This window comes from Tachypleus tridentatus, chromosome 13 (assembly GCF_004210375.1).
Source record: "Tachypleus tridentatus isolate NWPU-2018 chromosome 13, ASM421037v1, whole genome shotgun sequence".
In the NCBI taxonomy this organism is placed as follows: domain Eukaryota; kingdom Metazoa; phylum Arthropoda; class Merostomata; order Xiphosura; family Limulidae; genus Tachypleus; species Tachypleus tridentatus.
Window position 1 is genome coordinate 162,919,097 of NC_134837.1, and position 13,119 is coordinate 162,932,215.

Sequence of the window (13,119 nt, forward strand, 5' to 3'; positions counted from 1 at the left end):
ACGCCCACATGAATACAACACGTACATCTGCATGTAGCTATCACGTCACCGCTTTCAAAGGGTTCTCGAAATGATGTTCAGTTACTGCCCAGTTGTCATAGATGCGTTAGCCATATTATTTTATGATTTATTTTCAAGTGTTTATGGCCCTCTACACGTTAAAATGTGAACAGTGTTTAAGTTAATTTTCTTTTGGGGCCTAATTAACTTCTAAAATCAACGTTGTTTTGTTGTTTTTCATGACAACCTACCACTGTTAATAAAGAAAACCACTATTAGGCTTTTCTAGGTTTTGGTGAGGGAAATATGCTAAAATACGTTTTAACTCGGTACACTTGATTAATATTAATGTTTTTTAATGTTAATCGCAGAGTGTAATTTCGTGCTATGACTAATTTTAACAGTCTTTCAAAGTTTGATGTGTTAATTGTGTTGAATTTCGCATAAAACAACCTGAGAACTATTTGTATTTGCTGTCCCTGATTCAGAACTGATAAATAAGAAGCAAACAAACTAGTCAATATCCGTCGACAACTCGGAATACACTCTTTATCAAAGAAAAGCAAGATTAACCGCCACTTTGTAATGCCCCTACGGCTGGAAGGGCGAACATTGTCAGTGACTGGACTCAAATCCGTCAGCCGCTTATTGCGAAACGATTACCCTAATCACAAAGTCATGTTACTTGTGACACTTTTGGGATGTTAAATATGTTAAAATATTGAGTTATCAGGAATAGGAGGTTTAATTTTATGTGTTTGAAAGTATCTTAGGACTTTTTTTCAAATCAACAACTATTCAGACGTTATTCTATTATAATAACGATGATGTGTAGGTTTTGTTTGTTTGTTTGTTTACAGCAAAAAAGCATCAGACTATCTGCTGTGACCACCACAAAGAATCGAACTCCGGATTTTAGCCTTGCAATTTCGTAGGCTTATCGATGTCCAGCCGAGTAACACAGTGTGTACGAGTCGTATGAAACAGTAAGAAAACGCTGTCATTAAAGGATGCTTAAAGAGTGAGCCATTGGCCTTCTTTTTTGTTATTTTATCTTTAATTGCATTTATAAAATAACCCTATCGACCTATAGTTTAAGCCTGAAGGCCCCTAATATTTAACTTAGTAATTATCGATTTCTATTAAAATTCATACAAAAGTAAAACTGAACTATACTTTAATATTAGAATAGAATCTATACATCTATCATCCCAAGGATTTATCTTTGATATAAATTGTACTTAGCAGTTTAGTGTTATCCACTCCATTTATAACCTATAACTATTGAATCTTAATTAGTCTGAAAAAAGTAGACAGTTATATAGAGAAATTAATGACATCTGTTATACTAAATGTGGTACCCACAACACATTTTGGTTGTTCTACAAGTTAAAAATAGAAAAACACACCATCCAGGTATTATTAAATCGTTCTCTGTGCAGTAAATCAAAATATAGAGCTATACAGTATTACATTACTTATATATCATCCAACACCTTCTAAGGAAGAGTTAGAAACATAAAATAATAATGACCAAGGACAAAATGTAACTTGGACACTACCAAGTTTGCTGTATAATATAACTAGTTTCCCTATTGTAAAAATTGTAATGTTCTCGCCGAAAGTAAATGATTACATACCACACTATTTCTTGGTTAATTTAATCTCTATAAAACTCTGCTTTAATATATTTTAGAATTCATTGTAATGATAATGTATCTTGAGAGAATTATATCGGAGAGTGCGCTGGCGTACTCTAAGTGGGGATGGCACGGAAGTCCGTGTTAAAGTAACACAAAAGTCATCTGGATTTTCTTCTCTACGGATCATCAGAAACTTAATGCGAAAAGCTACCTGTGCCAGGTTGATTCATTTCCGGTGTATATGCCGCATGTCAACTATTCAGAGGGTCACAAAGTCACAAGCCGACGAATAGATAAAACCGAGATTTCTTACTTCGTTCATCATCTTTCTTCAACAAACCTAACGCTTACCTAGTTCTAGCGGTTCTTTCTTCAACAAACCTAACGCTTACCTAGTTCTAGCGGTAACTATTATTTTGTCATCAGTTGATGGAGTAAAACAGTCTTCACGATCTTTGACTACATATTTTATTGTTATATTATACAAACTTTATAGGGCTTTTGAAAACGCTTTCAAACATAGTTTCTCACGTACGTCATCTTGTGACAAAAAAGTAAACATACAATATTAGGAAAAAATATCGCTAAATAAAAAAACTATGTAGGGCTAGCTATTGAATTTTAAAAACGGAACCAAACAAAAAAGAAAAAATGATGGACATATCACTTGATCCAGCTAATAATCACATAGCAAAGAACTTGAGGTGGACAAGAATAAATTTTCTTATGGATGTGGAATACTCTCCTGAACTCTTTCAGGCATTTAAGACTAAAAAATTGAACCATAGCCTTAAAATTCAAAGCAGCTGATAACGTTGGCTTGACTGGTGTCTCCGAAGTGTAAGTAGCTTGATACTGAATATTACCGAAACTGAGGGGTTTAAGATCTTATGATGAAGAAGTTCTGCAAAAAAAGTACCCATGTTAGCATTATCCATTGTTCTGAAAACCCATTATGAAAATGTGGATGGCAGATGATTCTTGTAAGTTAGACCAGCCTCAGTGTCAGATAAAACAACAGATTTCTCAACAGGAGCTGCATACTGCTTCTGTTACGTACCCTTTCCAAAATCGACCAGTTTGTTGTGACATTACACTACTTACAAAATGCCAAACGTTTTATTCACCCTAACTTAATACAGATTGTGGTTGTCACGTGGCTTGCCATCATTGGAATATAATGGATGCTGAAGGATGGAATCATGCAAGTATGAGAGAATGTTTCGTAATAATGGTAATTGTGAGAATGAAAGAGTGGAGGTCAATATTCTCATTGACTGTTGACTGTTCTCATTATGCTGTTTAATGCAGTGATTTGGGTTGACGGAATTGTTCTTCTATGCACAGAACTATATGGATGTAATAACACTATGTAACAAAACTTTTACTTTTTCTTGTTCCTGGACAGAAAGTGTTATTTCCCAATTGCTTATGACTAAAGTATATGTAAAAGACCTATTTTTCTCTTCAAACTTTGCTTTTATGACCTGGGTAATGAAATTTTTAAATTTATCCATTTTCCAGAACATTCCAGGTGGAATCAGTGCTGAGTAGCTGATAGAAAATTTTCTTAAACTTACAAGAATTTTCAAGAACTTTCTACATGGTGTTCGGAAAGTCACTGTGCAGTTTTGTAGTCATATTTTATTATATTTCACATTTTGATCCCAAAATGGTTTTAACAACTGAAGAACGTGTATGGCTTGTAAAACACGTATTCCGAGAAGATGGTAGATACACAGATGTGGTGCGACAGCCATTTACTGAGAAATTTCCAGATACACCTGTTCTACATCGCAATGCAGTTCGTAACCTTGTTGATGAGTTTCGGGAAACAGGATCAATGGATGATGCCAAACGCTGTGGAAGGCCAGCAAAGCTATCGGAGGAAAAACTGTTGGTTATTTTTGACAGTGTGATGCAGAGTCCATCAAAACCATTACGAAAGTTAGCTCAACAGCATGATATTGGTCTTCAAAGTGCTCATAAGGCCGTCAAAAAGAAATTAAAGCTCTCACCATACAAAATAATGGCGGTACAAGAACTGGAAGCAACTGATAATGAAAAACGAATACGCTATTGCAGATGGTTTAACCGATTTATCGAAGAGAATACAGCTAATGGGTTGGATGTGACCTTTCTCATCGACGAAGCATGGTTCCATCTCCCGGGTTACGTTAATTCACAAAATTCAAGACTGCGGTCATCCGATAATCCTCACAGTTTGCACGAAACACCCCAACATGATTTCAAGGTTTCTGTGTGTGGGTTACGATTTCCAGACGTCGAATTGTTGGCCCTATTTTCTTTATGAACACAATAAACAGCGAGCGCTATTGTTCGGAGATTCTTCACACCTTCATCGGTTAGATGACAAGTGATGAAATCAATTACTCATGGTTTCAACAGGATGGTGCTACTGCCCACACATCTCACAAATCTATGCGGTTATTAAAGGAATGTTTTGGAGACCGCATTATTTCCAAAGATGTGTGGCCCCGACGCTCACCAGACTTTTATCTATGGGGAACAGCAAAATTTGCAGTGTATCGAGATCGTCCGCTACTTGAAAGTAGCGATAACAGCATTCTTTCAGTTTGTTTCAAGACAGCAACTGATAGCGGTGTTTAGAAACAAAATAAGAAGGATCCAGGCCTGTATGGATGTCAACAGGGGTCACTTTCAACATTTTTTATAACTGTCATTCATATTTACCTCCTGTATTCTATATTGAAACATGTCTGTTAATAAATATATAAGTGCACAGTGACTTTCAGAACACCCTGTAGAATGTTTTAGAACTTACAAGAATTTTCAAGAACCTTTTATAATTTTCTAGAACTTTCAATAGTAATATATATACCAGGGGCTCACCACTTCAGTTTATTTCCAGCTGTCTAAGTGAACACATAGACCTATCTGATTTTATAAGAGATGGCATCAAAAAGCTGCAAGCATTCTCCAGACGCATTCTGCTACGTATGAGGGCAATTTATCAAAACAAGAGAGAAAATGTGCTCTGTGACAGCATCTGCTAAAATGTATGAAGCCTAAAAGACATATTTTGGCATGTTTGTCGGGGATCAAGAAAAACCCGGGGCAACTGCAAAAAAAAAAAACACACCAAAAACTCTAGAAGGTAAGATGGACAATTTTTGCTTGCTTGAATAGTAAGATTTTATATTATACAAATGTTAAACCTTTTAAAATTTAAATGTTTTAAATTATTTTTTAATTTCCAATACTTTGAAAAATATCACATATACAATATTTTGCATGAACCTCTTACACATTAGATGTGGATGAAATAAATTTATTCTTTATAATAATTTTATTTTGCTCTTTTGCAGGACGATACAAATGGGAAAAGAGAGCCATGAAGTTTGCTATTCCAAGTATTTGGCGAGAACCCACTGACCACTTAAGCAATTGCTACTTCTGCAAGGTGGAACCTTCTAAACATCAGGCTGGCAAGAATGCATCTGCTATCATGTATCTGTACCTTCCATCATCCAGTGCCACACTGCCCCGACTCCCTGTACCTACTCCGCCAGAGAGAGAGCAGCCATCCTCAGAAGAGAGCAGCAAATTAGAAGAGGAGGTAGACGTTGAAGACCCAGGTTACAATTTCAGAGGTGCAGCTGGTGAGAGAAACCCATACTACCACAACCAAAGAGACCTCAATGACTGGATCAGAGATCTTGGTCAACAAAGTCAAATGCCGAGCTTTTGACATCTAGGCTCAGGAAGTGGGATTTATTAGATGAAAGTGTGCAAGTCGCAAGTCAGAGGAAGCGTCACTGACATATTTCAAGCTTCTTCACTCGTCAAGATGGGCTCTGTTTCTGCTATGATGCATCCGATCTGTGCGAGGCAATTGGAATTGTCTGCAACCCGAACAAGTGGTGCCTCTTCAATGATAGCTCATCCAGAAGCCTCAATGCTGTGCTGCTCCATAATGGGAATAAGCATTCGTTTCTTCCTCTGGCTCATTCGGTGTACCTCAAGGAGGAATACAACAGCGTCAAGACCTTGCTAGAAGCCTTGAAGTATGATGAGTATGGCTGGGAGGTTACCGGAGACTTCAAAATGGTGGCATTCCTGATGGGTCTGTAAAGAGGCTTTACCAAGTTTCCTGTTATCTTTGCCTTTGGGACAGCAGGGACACTGCAAAACACTACAATAGGAAGCACTTGCCACAACTGATCGGGTTCTTTGTGGGGAGACCCAATGCCAAATGTGAGCCACAAGTGAACCTCCAGAAGGTGTTATTGGGTCTTATGAAACAATTTGTCACAGCTCTTGATAAAGAGTCTGCACCCTTAAAGTACCTTCAAGACTTCTTCCCTAAGCTGTCTGAGGCAAAGGTCAAAGCTGATGTCATCGTTGAACCACAAATAAAGAAGATCCTGAAGAGCACAGAATTCCCAAGGAAGCTCAGTAAGAAGGAAACAAAACCTTGAGGCAGCTTTGTCGCGGTGGTTCGGGGCTTCTTTGGCAATCACAAGGCCGAAAAATTATATGGGACTGACTGAGGCTGTGGTGAAGAACTACGGCAAAACGGGCTGCAGGATGTCCTTGAAAGTCCATATCCTTGACACTCATCTTGATAAATTCAAGAAGAACGTGGAATCCTACTCAGAGGGGCAAGGCGAGCACTTCTACCAAGATATACTGGACTTTGAACGCCGCTAACAAGGAGCGTGTAACGAAAACATGATGTGAAACTATATTCGGGGAGTGATACGTGAAAGTGATTTACATGTATTTATGCTAAAGTTATATAAACTACTGAACTAAACATTTTTAGATTTTGAGTAGTTTTCGATATTTACATGTAAATCTTGATTCATATGTTGTTTTATTCAGACCTATGTAAATGAAAATGTGCAAATTAGCCCATTTTTACATAGAAAATAGGTTAATTTGTAAATTTCATTATCCAGGTCACAAAAGCAAATTTTAAATGGAATTATGGCAATTTTTTGTACTTTTACAACATGATAAATTAAGAAATAACACATACTATCCAGGACAAAATTTGTGTTAGATCGTATAATTTTCAGGGTTCAGAACATTAAGCCTTCCAACTACCAACAGATAGAACAAGACGATAAAAGTAGAGTACTTTCAACGTATGGATGAACTGTATGAATTTTGTGTAATGTGCTGCCACTTTTGAGCGTCTGATGGACTTTGCATTTACCCTTTTATGGAGGAGTCGATATAATATACACGAGTTAAGTAATTATACTATAACTTTGATGCAGTATGTATACCTTGACAAAATTTGGTAGGCTTTTAGTAAAGCTCACAAGTTTTTTGCATACAAAAAATCAGTTTTAATGAAGTATTTTTATTAAAGATTTGTTTGTCAAAATATCGAGTTTGTTTCTTTACCAGTTCGAGTGCAAAGTGATTTTCGTGTTATGATTAAAAACTATCCTCTATACCGCCCCCAAAAAATCTAAAATATTAATTGTGTAATCCAAAAAACCTTCTATATACTTTTTCAAACGTTTGCTTTCAGCAAAACTTTATATTTTCTCTGTTATTTTCCGTACCCTAACTTTATGGAGTCTGTCAACTTTACTGACCTTGTAAATCCAAAAATTAGAGAAAAAATATAAATTATACTTTTTCCATTCTACAATGACTACATTTTATAACACAAAAATAAATATTTTGTCTAAATAATTAAATATCATAACATAATATATATATATATGTATAATTACTATTACTCTACTGACCTAACAAAAGTTGTACTGATTTCACGCACATGCTCTCATATTACTGTATCCAATAGTATAAAACTGACCTTAAGTCTTTATAAAGTGACTTGTGCTCTAGTGGTGAAAATAATCATATTTCAATTATTATACATTATAGAAAAGTAAATAAATAAGTAATACAAACAGTGATATTTTTAAGAGACGATGATTTTTTTCTTTATACAAGTGGAGAATATGAAGAGAAATGTTGTTTTTTTTTTTAGGTTTTATATTATAAAACTATATCGATACCATATAATTACATTATAATTTACCATGTTTGGTAAATAAGCTGAATTATTTTCTAAAAACTACGTAATTTCGAGCAGACTAAAGACAAAACCTGTGAGCTTGAAATCTAAATTTGAAAGAATGAGATAGTTTCCAAGCAAATTGAAATGACTAAGAAGTTTGTTTGTTTTTGAATTTCGCCCAAAGCTATACGAGGTCTATCTACGCTAGCCATACCTAATTTAGCAGTGTAAGACTAGAGGGAAGGCAGCTAATCATCACAACCCACCGCCAACTCTTAGACTACTCTTTTATCAACGAATAGTGGGATTGGTCGTCACATTATAACGCCCCCACGGCTGAAAGGACGAGCATGTTTAGTGCAACGAGGATTCGAACCCGCGATCCTCGGATTACGAATCGAACGCCTTAACCCACCTGGCCATGTCGGGCCCCAAAATGGCTAAGAAAGCGACAATGGAGACATTCTGATCTTTTGACTGGTTTTTCACATATCATATGTTGAAGTAAATTAATATGAGGGACCGTTTCCGAAAATAGAAAGAGATGAGCGGGATTACTGTGTTTGGTTTAGTTACATCTCAACACATAGAAAAGGTATTAAGTTATTATTTTATATTGTAGCTTGTTAAAATCAGTAATTTGAGTTTATAAATTGTATGAAACTATAGACTCATTATTTTGGCATCACAAATGTCTAATTTGAACCAATGCTGGATTCAACTTACCATGTGACACACAAAAATCGATATTCAGGTGTGTTCTTTTAATACATATTTTAAATCAAGAGATTAACTAATATATAATATTAAAATTTGAATTATAATTTATGAATTGATACCAAACGTATTGAGGTAAATTTGTAAAATAGTAATTCAACAAAATTTTGAATGCTAGTCAACAAATGTGATGGCATGACCTTCGACCCATGACAAATCGTGATAGGTATGGGATTTACATAGTGTGCAATGGGAGAAATGCTTAATGTATGTGAATGGTTTGGTTCGTGTTAAACAGATATTTTGCATTTTAATCCTTCAGACTTACTGCTGAGCCACTAGGGAGTACGTGGATGGCATATTAGAGGTTAGCAGCGCATTTCAGACTATTGAAAAATCTAAGAAATATATATAGGTACACAAGAAAAAATATTCTAAGCTAATAGGTTTAATTTTTGAAAACTGTGCCTTCAATTAAGATATTTTTATTTTTAATTATTTTCCCTTTAGTATTTTGGTTGAAGCTACAATATAAGAAGATTCACAGATATTGAAAGAAAGAATCTGAATTTTCTTCACCTTAACTATGTGTAAAGCAAGGAAAAGACTGGACACAATCTCAGGCAAGATGAAACCATCTTTATAAAAGTACCAAACAAAACTCAAGGATGTTAAATGGCAAGTGTATCTTAGCATCTTTATTGTAGCGTGTATATGTGTGTATTCACAGAGTAATTGCAGCTAATATCAAGTTGTGGTGGAGTGAAATGTATCAGACCCACAGTCTGACAATGTTTGGCGTTACGTAGGTTATGTAATGCCACCTAAAACAGATAAGTTTGGAGAAGAATATACTGTAGTTGTCTCTGACACAAATTATTAAGAAACTCATTTGATATAGATGTTTTCTGAAAGAAAATTAAGAATTTCTAAAATGGGCTTATGTCTTGTATTATGTGGCACTGAAAATCAAAGAAATGAATCAACTTGGGGCATCATGGTCGTCCAGAAAGAGACCCGCAACAAACTGTATCCAAACTGTGGTCAGCAAAATATGGCATTTTGTAGCGAGTAAGGATTCTCTTGCACAAAGATCAATGGTAAAAGCCCGATACAACATTATTCTTTATAACCAAAAATAACCAAAAAAGTGACACAAGATGCCATTCACGACATATCATTTCAACCATTGCATACATAAATCAGCTGGAGGATGAAATAGGTATTCATGCTATTCTATAACATGCTGGTTTAGTCACCAAATGCATTGCCTAAAGATTTCTGTGTAATTAGACTGTTGAAATGGGTGATGGAAAGCTCTGTCGTTCTCGTATACTAAATTAAAATTTAGGGAAGAGGTCATGTGCTTTAGAAATGAGATATTTAAAACGGAGCTTTTTAGCATATTGCATATGGTTGTCGGATAGGGCATGACCAAATTAATGGCGTGGGCTGTAATGACGTGATGTTGCTCTAAAATAATTTTAATACAGCCTATTCACCTTTGTATAAAACGAACGCTACTCTGTTCTATGACTTGGAAAGTTAAATGAAATGAAAAGTCACAATTAAACAACCATAGAGGGAAAAGAAGTAAGATGGCCACCTAAGCCTTGGATATGGTTTTCACCTGTTAAGATCAATTCCATGAAAAAACAAAAAGCTTTAAAAGAAACTTTTAATCTTTGTTTTACTAGAAATTACAAAGATCAGATGTATATTGGATTGGGGGCCATTTTAAATATAAGGATGGATAAAACTAATAATTTTAAAAATAAAAGCAACTGATTCTCCGTTTAATTGAAATGAAAGGTGGAAAAGTGTGCGCTTATTCATACACTCGTGGATATATATATATATAATAATGAGAGATGGACTGATCACTGATCCTGCAAAATTAATTTAAGTGAACACAATGGAGTGCTATTATTCATTACAGACAAATCTATTCTGTATTTCTGACAGATTAGACAAACTTCTCAAAGATGGCTATGTTTTTCACTAATTAAGCCTAATCCATATTGTAGATTAAGTTAAAACTGTGAACAAGCCTTTTAGTTACTAAAATGTGATCTGCTTAGTGCACCAATGTTGGCTTATTTCATACAAGACATCCCATTCGTCATTCGGCGATAATGGAATGACAACAGTGTTATCTCAAGTGCACAAATGTGTAAGGTGACTAACTGTATATATGAACACACTGCTCCTCATGCTATTACTAAATGGCAAACAAAATGGTCTGAAATCTTAGTATCCATCAGCTACTACCACCATAACATGAATGGAAAAGAATTCGTTACCAAATTGGATCATATTTTTATGAACTTCAGACACACGGAAGGAATCATTTCATAACGGATTATAGCATTGAAAGAATACGCTTTCGTTGTACATCTTCATTCAGAATAGTTATAAGACGATTCAGACAGATTTTTATACTAGTTGTTTATGAAAGTTCATGATCTGGTACACAATGCTGCAGTGATATCTCAACATACAAGCAGTGAGTATACATGTCACTAACGAATTGAAACCACAAACGATAACACAGTAGCTTTAGGAAGAATAACTGAATGAGTAAAATCTGTTGTGGGCAATGTTTACTGTAGAGCAAGATAAAGACAGCCCTTATTAGTGCAGCACAGCCACATTGAAATTTTTGCATTTGTGTGAGCAATTTGAAGTAGTGCCAAATGATGTCCAAGCACTAATCTCATCTTGTAATATCCATTCAATAATACATCTAGAGATCTTAAGCCCTTTGAGAAAAAATATCTTTCAAGTTTTGGATCACGCAAAGACTGAAGAACATCAGAGTATCATGCACTACAGGGAACTAGCAGAAGTTTTGTCTTTTATTTACTATGTTTCTGGCAAGATGTAGAAAAGTGATGTAGACACTGTACTGTGTATACTAGCTAAAAGAAAAACTGGCCACACCAGGAAAACCTCAGCCAGAAAGTAAAATGCTGTACATGAAACTAATCATGATGATCATGTGTCATATGTGATGATGTTATACAGGGAATAGAGCAGCATCTAATAACTTGATCTCTACATTACTATAGCTGAGATTAAGTGAAATCTATTTACAAATATAGTAGAGGAATTATGTTTGTTTGTTTTGAATTTCGCACAAAGCTACTCAAGGGCTATCTGTGCTAGCCGTCCCTAAGTTGGCAATGTAATACCAGAGGGAAGGCAGCTAGTCATCACCACCCACCGCCAACTCTTGGGCTATTTTTTTACCAACTAATAGTGGGATTGACCGTCACATTATAACGCCCCCACGGCTGAGAGGGCGAGCATATTTGGCGGGACTAGTAGGGGAATAGGACATCGGTACTTGGGATGACTATGATATCTAAGTCATCAAGTGCACTACTGGGTTATCATAATAACTAGAAAAATTCATATTAGCTGAAGCGCCTAGAACATTAAAACAGGTAATAGATCTTGAACTTTGGATGCAAGAAAGAGTTCGCAACACTTCTGTCAAAGCACTCATGATGAAACTCCATGACAAACATATTCAGTTGTCTACCTGAAAATATTGTACCTACACATAAGAGAGTACATATATATATATAGGTGTGTATATTTGTGACATTACTCTCAGATAGCGTAAGAAATAATTCAGGTTGATAAAACTATATTATTAAAATCACACTTACAAGTGACTTACAAGCTAAAGTTAGGGGTTCGATTACCATCGGTGGACATGGGAAATAGCCTGATGTGGCTTTGCTGTATAAAAAATACGTTCTCTTTCAATTGTTTTTCAAGTAGCTTTTATGCTCCCGACAAAATGTAGATACTCATGTCCAAAGTTGCACTTTTAACTTTTAGCCACATAATCAGGTTATTGAGTTTCTGCGTACAGCTGTTAAGTTTTTAACTTAATTCTTTGAGCCGATTTGCATAACGTGAAACACATTCCATGCTTGAACCGTCGGTAAGAACAGATAATACTTGGTTATTTTGTTCGAAATGAAATCTGTATTTACGTCCATTGTGTTCACTCATATAAATGATTTTTGTTATGAACATTCTGTAAAAAACTTCAAACTGTTTATTGATCAATTACAGCACTTTGACCTTTGTTGACCTATTCATGTAACAAATGTGTACATGCTGCACTGAGAACTTTTCATTGTGAAAATGATTTGGAAAAACCTCAATATTAATCTATTCTTATTAGTTTAAGATGGCAGCGTTCAGACACGTTATATGTTTTCTACCTTCTTTTATTAACATAGAAATTCGTAATTTTCTTCATTTGAGTGAGATTTTATGCAAGTTTTGATCAGCTTCTGATCAAAAAACCATTGAGGTGTTTTTGCTCTAGCTACCTTTGCTATTTTGTTATTCTCTTACAGATAGTGTCTATTTTGCCCATGGAAATACTGATGTAACTTGCTATACTGAGTAGCACAGGTCAAGATAACAATGTGCTTCCAGAGGTAACAGTCTTTACTGTGCTGTATGCCCCCCGCTAGTACAGCGGTATGTCTCCGGGTTTACAACGCTAAAATCAGGGGTTCCATTCCCCTCGGTGGGCTAAGCAGATAGCCGTTTGTGGCTTTGCTATAAGAAAAAACACACCCTCTAATCTTACACTGCTAAATTAGGAACGGCTTTTGGTCAGCCTGGTTTGGAATATCTATAAAATAATATCACTTGAATGATATTATCTAGAACCTAGTATTCAGTTGTCAAACCTATAAT

General features: G+C 35.5%; 1 long non-coding RNA gene across 2 annotated transcripts; it reads left to right on the plus strand.

The window, feature by feature from the left end:
- On the plus strand, positions 1 to 12,515 carry LOC143241132 (uncharacterized). 2 transcript variants are annotated; one of them, XR_013022196.1, is made up of 3 exons: positions 1 to 295; positions 861 to 1,021; positions 8,899 to 12,515. It is a non-coding gene; the product is annotated as an uncharacterized LOC143241132 (long non-coding RNA). The 2 variants fall into 2 exon arrangements; XR_013022195.1 differs by lacking the exon at positions 8,899 to 12,515 and adding an exon at positions 4,537 to 4,777.
- Positions 12,516 to 13,119: the final 604 nt, after the last annotated feature.